The sequence below is a fragment of the Chrysochloris asiatica genome, unplaced genomic scaffold, assembly GCF_000296735.1.
Source record: "Chrysochloris asiatica unplaced genomic scaffold, ChrAsi1.0 scaffold00128, whole genome shotgun sequence".
Taxonomy (NCBI): domain Eukaryota; kingdom Metazoa; phylum Chordata; class Mammalia; order Afrosoricida; family Chrysochloridae; genus Chrysochloris; species Chrysochloris asiatica.
The window spans coordinates 6,777,739-6,787,319 of NW_006408646.1; positions in this window are offsets into that span (position 1 = coordinate 6,777,739).

A 9,581-nucleotide genomic window follows, 5' to 3' on the forward strand; every position below is an offset into this window, starting at 1 on the left:
AGGGACGCCAGAGATGGAGGCAGAGATGGGGACATGGAGAGAGAGAGCAGCTGAGGGCTCTAGATTCATGGGAAGAGAGGGACTGAGAGCTGGTGGCCAGGAGGCAGACTTGCAGAATGTGCCCTTTGGTGGTGTAAATTATTATATATGCCTCAGTGTCTAAAAAAAGAGCTAAAATTAATAGAAATACTGTTAACTGATGGTACATTAGGGGATTATAATCATTGTAATGAAACCAAGTATATGATTTGTTGAATGTAAAACATGATCTACCCTGTAAACTTTCACTCGATTCACAATAAAAACATTAAAAAAAAAAAAAAAGTGTGTTGTTTAATTTATACTTTTTTGGGTGACATTTCCAGTTCTCCTTCTACTATTTATTCCTAGTTTCATTTCACCAGGATCAGATAAGATACTATGCATTAATTTCAGTCTTTAAAAATTTATTGAGGCTTGTTTTATAAGCTAACAGTTGTTTTATTCTAGGGAAGGATCTTTGAGCACTAGAGAGAACGTATATTCTGCTGCTAGATGAGGTGCTCTATAAAGTCTGTTAGGTCTACCTGACTAATAATGTCATTCATGGCCTCAATTTCCTGTTGATTTTCAGTCTAGATAGTCTATCTGTTATTGAAAGTAGCATGTTAAACAACTGTCACCAACTGCTGATTATTGTAGAACTGCCTATATCCTGCTTCATATACTTTGGGGCTTTGTGAGGAGCCCTGGTAGCACAGTGGTCTTATAAGCGGTCAGCTACTGACTGAAAGGTTGGCAGTTTGAACACACCAGCCTCTCCATGGGCGGATGAGGTCTGCTTCTGTAAAGATTACAGTTTTGGAAACCCTATGGGAGAAGTTCTACTCTGTCTGATAGGATCACTGTAAGTCAGAATCAATTCAATGATAAGTTTGGTTTTTAGTTTGGGCTGTTGTTGAATGCCACTGAGTTGGTTCAGACTCACAGAGACCCTACAACAGAATGAAACACTGCCTGGCCCTGCATCATCCTCACAATTGTTATATCTGAACCCACTGTGTCAATCCATCTTGTTTGAGATCTTCCTCTTTTTCGTTTACCCTCTACTTTTCCAAATAAGCATGACAGTCCCACTTGACAACAAGTCCAAAGTATGTGAAAGTAAGTCTTGCCATCATCATTCCAAGGAGCATTATGGCTGTATCTCTTCCAGTACAGATTTGTTTGCTTTTCTCGAGATCCATGGTAATTTCCACATTCTTTACTAATTCCATAATTCAAACACATCAGTTCTTTCCCAGTCTTCATTATTCACTGTCCAGCTTTCACATTAATATGAAGTGACTGAAAATACCATGACATTGGTTAAGCATATTTTAGACCTTAGAGTGGTATCTGCACTTTTCAATATTTTAAAGAGGCCTTTTGCAGCACATATGCCTAGTGCAATACTTCATTTGCCTTCTTGACTGCGTATGAGCATTTTCTCCATTTATCACGATGTTGTTTACTATATTTTGCCCGTTGTTGTTAAATGTCATCAAATTGGTTTAGACTCACAGCAACACTGTATAGGGCTTCTGAGGAGCAGCAGGTAGGTTTGAATCGCTGACCTTGTGGTTAGCAGTGCTATTCCACAGTGCCCCACCAGGACTCCATATTTTGCCCATGTTGTTGTTGTTAAGTGCCATCGAGTCACAGTGACTCTGCACAGGGTTTCCAAGGAGCGGCTGGTGAATTTGAACCACCAACCCTTGTGGTTCAAACTGACCTTGCCCATAGAATCCTTCACTTGAAACTTGAGGCTTGAATTTTTAGTTCAGTTCTTTTAGCTTGAGAATTGCTGAGCTTGTTTTTCCCTTTTGGTTTTTTAATTCTATGTCTTTGCACATTTCATTATAATACTTTGTCTTCTCGAGCTAGCCTTTGAATTTTTCACTTCATTATTTCTTGCATGTGCTTTAGCTACTCTAAAGGTCAAGTTTCAGAATTTCACCTGACATCCACTTTAATCTTTTCTTTCCTATCCTTTTAATGACCTTTTATTTTCTTCATGTATGATGTACTTGATGTCATCCTGTAACTTGTACCGTCTTCAGTCATTAGTGTCCAATTAATAAAATGTGTTACTTTGATGGTTTCTAAATTCAGATGGGGTATGTTCAAGGTCCTATTTTGGCTCTCATGAACTTGTTTTAAATTTCTTCAGCTTTAACTTACACTTGCTTATGAGCAATAGTATGTTCTATAGCCAGCAACTGGCCTTATTTTAGTCAATGATATTGAGCTTATCTATTGTCTCTTCCCACAGATGTAGTCGATTCCTGTCTATTCCATCTGGTGATATTCATGAGTATAGTCAACATTTATGTTGCTGACAAAAGGTATTTGCAAGTCCTTGGTCTTGTTTTGCAGTCTAATCACTAGTAATTGCCAATGTACCTTGACTGCATGTTTTATCAGTTTCAAACTTCAGAAGTTGGTAGAATTTTTCAATTTCTTCATCATTGGCTTTGACAGTGAGTAAATTTGAAAATCAGTTGTATTAACGGATTATACTATCACAAACAGTAAGGTAGATCTTGAAATGTTATTTTTGACTATGAATGTGATGCCACTCCTCTTGAATTTTTCAGTCTTGGCATAGTCAGCTATATGATTTTTAAAATTCAAAATGGCCAATACTTGTTCCTAACAACAATTCCTCAGATATTGATCCTCATGCATTCTATTTCATTTTTGATGATTTCCAATTTTCCTAAATTCATACTTCATACTTCCATATTCTGATTATTAATGGATGTTTGCCATTGTTGCTCATTGTGAGTTGTGCTCTTTCAGCAAATGAAGGCCCCTAAAGCTTTGCTCCATCCATTTCATTAATTTGACTTTGCTCTGAGGAAGCAGCTCTTCCCCAGTTGTATTTTGAGTGTCTCTCAACCTGAGGGGCTCATCTTCTGGTACTATATTAGACAGTGCTCTGTTGCTATTTATAAGGTTTTCATTAGCTAATCTCTCAGGCCACCTCTTCCTTCTTCCTAGACTGGAAGCTCCATGGGAACCTATCCACCACGAATGACCCTGCTGTTATTTTAAATACTAGTGGCATAGCTTCCACATCACTGCAACACACAAGCCACCACCACAGTACAATAAGCTGATTGTGGTGGTGGTGTTAGATGCCGTCAAGTTGGTACTCACTCATAGTGACTCTATGCACAACAGAATGAAACACAGCTTGGTCCTATACATTGTCACAATTAGTACTTTTGAGCCTGTTGCTGCTGCCACGGTGTTAATCCATCTCTTTGGGGGTCTTCTTCTTTTTAGCTGACCCTTCACTTTACTAAGCATAATATCCCTCTCCAGGGACTGGTCCTTCCTGATAACATGTCCTAAGTATGAGAGACAGTCTCATCATCCTGGCTTCTAAGGAGCATTCTGGCTGCACTTCTTCCAACACAGATTTGTTTGTTCTTCTAGCAGTCCCAGGTACTTTCAATACTCTTCTCCAACAACATAACTCAAATGAATCAGTTTGTCTATGGTTTTAGTCATTGTCCAACTTTCATTGCCCAACTTTCACATGCATATGAGGCAAATGAAAATACCATGGCTTGGCTTAGGGATAGCTTGGTCCTTACAATGATTACCTTTGCTCTTGAATGCTTGAAAGAGGTCTTATGCAGATTTGCCTAATGCAATATGTGGTTTGATTTCTTGACAGCTGCTTCCATGGGTACTGATTATGGATCCAAGCAATATGAAGTCTTTGACAATGTCAATCTTTTCTCTGTTTACCATAATGTTATTTATTGGTTCAACTCTGATGAATTCTGTTTTCTTTACATTGAGGTACAATCCATACTGATTACTGTACTCTTTGATCCTCATCAGTTAAGTATTTTAAGTCCTCTTCACTTCCAATAAGCAAGGTGTACCATGCATACCAAGATTGTCAATGGGTTTTTACTTTCAAGTTATTAGTATCTGTTTATTTAAAATGGTTCTCTTGTAAACAACATACAATTGGGTCATGTTTTCTTAGTCATCTTACCAATCTGTGCCTAGCAATTTATCAATAAAGGATTTATTTCTACCATTTTTTTCTATCTGTTTTCTATGTGTCTTAAACATTTTTTGTGCCTTATTTCCTCAAATATTACCCTTTTTGTGTTTATTTGTTTGAGGGACAAATCATTTAAATTATCTTCTCATTTCCTTTTGTGTATTTTTAAAAGGCATCTTTGTGATCCCATAGAGATCCCCCATTACATTTTCTAATTGGTTATTGCTAATTCATAGGAAAACTGTATGTATCTTATTTCTAACCCTTCATTCATTATATGTCAGGCAGTACACTGCTGTCTTTATAACATATCACAAAACAAAGTGGGGGTTGACATTCTTCATCACTAAAGGGCATTAAACAAGGGATTGGGATGATCAGATCTGTGCTTCAGAAAAACTCAGACTACAGCATAAAGAATAGTTTGCTCTTTCATATCAACCATACTGGTCAAAAATCTTACCAATCTTTTTAGAGCTAGTTCAAATCTTCCCTCTTCCATAAAACACCCCTACTCCCAACTTCTTGGATCAACTATCAACACTTGCGGAAGCAGCAGTCAAGAGATCAGACGACGTATTGCATTGGGCAAATCTGCTGCAAAGGAACTTTTTAAAGTACTGAAGAGCAGAGATGTCAGCTTGAGGACTAACGTACGCCTGACCTAGGCCATGGTGTTTTCAATAACCTCATATGGATGCGAAAGCTGGACAGTGAATAAGGAAGATTGTAGAAGAATTGAAGCCTTTGGAGGAGGTGGTGTTGGAGGAGAATACTAAAAGTGCCATGGACTGCCAAAAGAACCGATAGATCTCTTTTGGAAGAAGTGCAGCCAGAGTGCTCCTTGGAGGCCAAGATGGCTAAGCTTCATCTCTCATACTTTGGACATATTGTCTGGAGGGACCAGTCGCTGGAGAAGGATGTCATGCTGGGTAAGGTGGAGGGTCAGAGAAAAAGAGGAAGACCCCCAATGAGATGGATTGGCCAGGTGGCATCACTGATGGACTCAAGTGTGGCAGCAGTAGTGAGGTTGGCCCAGAATTGGACATTGTTTCATTCTGCTGTGCTTGGGGTCGCTATGAGTCGGTTCCGACTCGATGGTACCTGACAACAACAACAACAACAACAACAACTCCTAACTTACTAGTTGGAATTTGTCTCTACCTGGAGCTTCCCACAGAACAGAGAACTTACATAGAGAGCAAACCCCTTGGGATCAGGGATTGCGTATCATTCTCACATGTACTGCTCATCTGGGCCCACACAAGGACTTAAAAAATGTTCACAGAATTATCCACTCCACTTTAAAATAATGTTAGTTGGGCAGAGGAAGGAATAAGTGAGCCATTAAATACCAACTAAGACTCAAGTCTTCTGTCAATACAGTTTATCCATAAGCCTCAAGATGTCTATGACTAAACACCAGGTTGTTTTCCCCAGATCTGAAAGATCCTGATCTGCCTGCAAGGGCTGATGTTGAATGAGACTTTCTGGGAAACAGGCCTAAGGCCACCTCATTTATTGTCACCAGGGTTTACTAATTTTCTGCATCTTTGAAGCCCCAGAGCTTCCTTTTCACTTTGCATAATACACTGCCTACACTCAACCACTGTTATCTGAGAATGAGGATAATAGCCTGTTTTCTCTTTTCTCCTTCAAGTCTCACCTATTAAAAATATTCTTCCTTAAATTCATGCAATTTAGTGTTATGGAAATAAAAGGATTTTTTCAATACTTGTTCTCCAGTTTAAAGATCATCATAATTAAAAATAACTTACAAGGGAAAATTATATAAACAATATATTACCAAATAAAATTTAGAAATTTTCTATGTCTTTGATAGACACCTTAACCAAGAACAGTGTACATAAGTCATCTAGAGATAGTCCAAATAATTTAAAGTAAGAATTCTACTGGGTACTGTTAAAAATTATACTGGGACCCTTGGGTTGGGGGAAGGGATTAGCTGACAAGGATCAGGAGAGAACTTTCTGAGGCGATAGTCATATTTTGTCGTTTATAAAGATACATACATGAATAAGATGAGAGGACATATGCACAAGGGCACCCACACTTGCAGATAATACCCACTGGACCTGGCTTCAATAACTGGATGATCAGAGCTCAACCAGAAGAAGAAAGAAGAGGAATAAAAAAAGTAATCTGATACAATTTGATGAACTTGACCTACACCTATGGATGCAGTAGCTCAAAAGAGGGAACAAATCCTTACAGCAAGGATCATTCCCACCCCCTCCATACACAGAGTAGACAGGGATGGGCAACTTGGACATTGGCTACCTAAAAAGGGGGGCTACAAGGCAAGAAGTGACTGGCTTACAAGCTTTCAAGAGGGAACCTAGATCCAGAGGGCCTGGAGGAAGATAGAATCTCCACTGAGTAGTATACAATCTGTCTACGTGGGGCTGATGAAATAAAATGCGGATGGGTCTCTTGTGATACAACAGTGAATAATTGTTATCAGGACTGATTGTGAAGGTTGGAAATGTAAAGGTAGATGTTTTGTATCAAGGAGCGGAGTGATTAACTCTTCAGCCTAGGAGCGGAGGTCCCTGGAACCATCAAGGGAGAAAAGCAGAGAGTGGGACCTTACCCAGAGAAGCAGTGATGCCTGAGATGGAGGCAGCAACAATGACATGGAGAGATGGAGCAGTTGGGGACTTTAGACACAGAGAGGGAGAGAGACTGTGTGCTGATGACTGGGTATCAGGCTTGTAGTGTATACCCTTTGCTTGGTTGATGATGCATGGAAGGGATTGTAACCATAACAATGAAACAATATACGATCGGATGAATGTAAAACTAATGTTCTCCCATGTAAACGATCACATAATTCACAATACAACACAATAAAAAAAGATACATACATGAATGCATTTGTCATAACTAATCAAATGATACACTATTTGTCCATTTTACTGCATATGAATTTACCTTTAAAAACTGTTGAAACAAACATTAAACTCTAGGTAAAAATATGCATTCTCAAGTGGTCAGGACAACATTACTATGTGTTCAATATGAATTATGGATAGACAAGGAATGGATTTGTTGTTGTTGTTATGTGCCACTGAGTTGCTTCTGATTCACAACGACCCTATATAGGGTTTCTGAGGCTGTAAACCTTTGTGGGAGCAGAAAGCCTCATTTTTCTCCCTTGGAGCAGCTGGTAGACTAGAACCACCAACCTAGTGGTTCACAGTAGTACTGCTTATCCTACAGAGCCACCACATTTCCCAAAGGATGGATAGATGGATTGATATTTGACAAAACAAATAAAATAAAATGTAAATTATAAAACCTAGATGGGTGTTTTATCATACTAAACTTTCAATTTTCTAGTATGTTTAACCATCACTAGTCTGACAGTTTGTCGTACTGTGGTGGCTTACATGTTGCTGATTATGGAAGCTATGCCATTGGTATTTTAAATATCAGCAGGGTCACCCATGGTGAACAAGTTTCGGTTGAACTTCCAGACCAAGACAGACTAGGAAAAAGGAGAGATGGACTACTTCTGAGTATTTAGTCACTGAAAACCTTATGAATAGCAGTGGAACACAGTCAGATAGCACCAGAATATTGAATAGTGAAACATGATGAAGAGCAAGAACTAATATAGTGAAAGAAAATGAGCCCCTCAGGTTGGAAGGCACTCAAAATATGACTGGGGAAGAGCTGTCCCTTCAGAGTAGAGCTGACTGTGATGATACAAATGGACTAAAGCTTTCAGGACCTTTATTTGCTGATGGGGCACAAATCAAAATGAAGAGAAACAGCTGTAAATATCCATTAATAATTAGAACATTGAATGTATGAAAATTGGAAATTGTTAAAAACAAAATGGAACATATAAACATCGATACCCTAGGCATTAGTGAGCTGAAATGGACTGATTGGCATTTGGCATTTTGAATCTGACAATCACATGGTTTATTATGCTGGGAAAGACAAATTTAAGAGGAATGGAATCGCATTCATCATCAAAAAGAACATTTTAAGATCTGTTTGAAGTACAATGCTGTATGCGATAGGATAGCAACCATAATTCTATAGGGAAGACCAGTTAATACCACTATTATTCAAATTTATATATTAACCACTAAAGCCAGTGTGAAGAAATTAAAGAATTCTGCCAACTTCTTCAATCTGAAATTGATCAAACATGTAGCCAAGATGTACTGGTAATTATTGGCCAATGGAATGCAAAGGTTGGAAACAAAGAGGAAGGATCAGTAGGAAAATGTGATTTTGGTGATAGAAATGATGCTGGAGATCGCATGACAGAATTTGCAAGACCAATGACCTCTTCATTGCAAATACCTTTTTTATACAACATGAAAGACGACTGTATACATGGACCTCACCAGATGGAATACACAGAAATCAAACTGAACACCTCTGTGGAAAGAGATGGTTGAAAAGCTCCATATCATAAGCCAAAACAAAGCCAGGGGCAGACTGTGGGACAGACCATCAATGGCTCATATGCATATTCAGGCTGAAACTGGAGAAAATTAAAAGAAATCCACAAGAGCCAAAATATGACCTTGAACATATCCTACCTGAATTTAGGGATTGTCTGAGTAACAGATTTGATACATTAGACACTAAAGACCAAAGACCAGACAAGTTGTGGGACAATATCAAAAACATCATGTGTGAAGAAAGCAAAAGTTCATCAACATAAGAAAGAAGGAAAAGACCAAAATGGATGTCAGAAGACATTCTGAAACTTGCTTTCCTGTGTAGAGATGCTAAAGCAAATGGAAGAACTGAAGACATAAAATAGCTGAATAGAAAATTTCAAAGGGAAACACAAAAAGACAAAATCAAATATTTATTTAACGAAATGTGCAGACTTGGAGTTAGAAAATCAGAAAGGAAGAATTCACTCAGCATTTCTCAGGCTGAGCCAACTGAAGAAAAAAGTTCAATCCTTGACTTGTAATATTGAGGGATTCTATGGATAAAATATTGAATGATGCAGAAAGCATAAAAAGAAAGTGGAAAGAATACACAGAGTCACTGGACCAAAAAGAAACCGTTGACGTTCTACCATTTCAAGAGGTAGCAGATGATCAAGAGCCAATGATACTAAGGAAGAAGTCTAAGGTGTGCTGAAGGCATTGGCAAAGAACAAGCGCCAGGGATTGATGGGATACAAATTGAAATTGTTCAACAAATTGATACAGCAAGGAGGCACTCACTCACCCATGCCAAAAAAATTTGGAAGACAGCTGCCTGGCCTAGTGGAACAGATCCATATTTGTGCCTACTACAACAGAATTTGCAAACCATCAGATAATACCATTAATATCGCAAGCAAGTAAAATTTTGATAAAGATAATTTGAAAACGGCTGCAACAGTACATTGACAGAGAACGTCCAGAGGTTCAAGCCAGATTCAGAAGACGCCGTGGAATGAGGGATATCATTGCTGATGTCTGATGGATCTTGGCTGAAAGCAGAGAATACCAGAAAGATGTTTACCTGTGCTTTATTGACT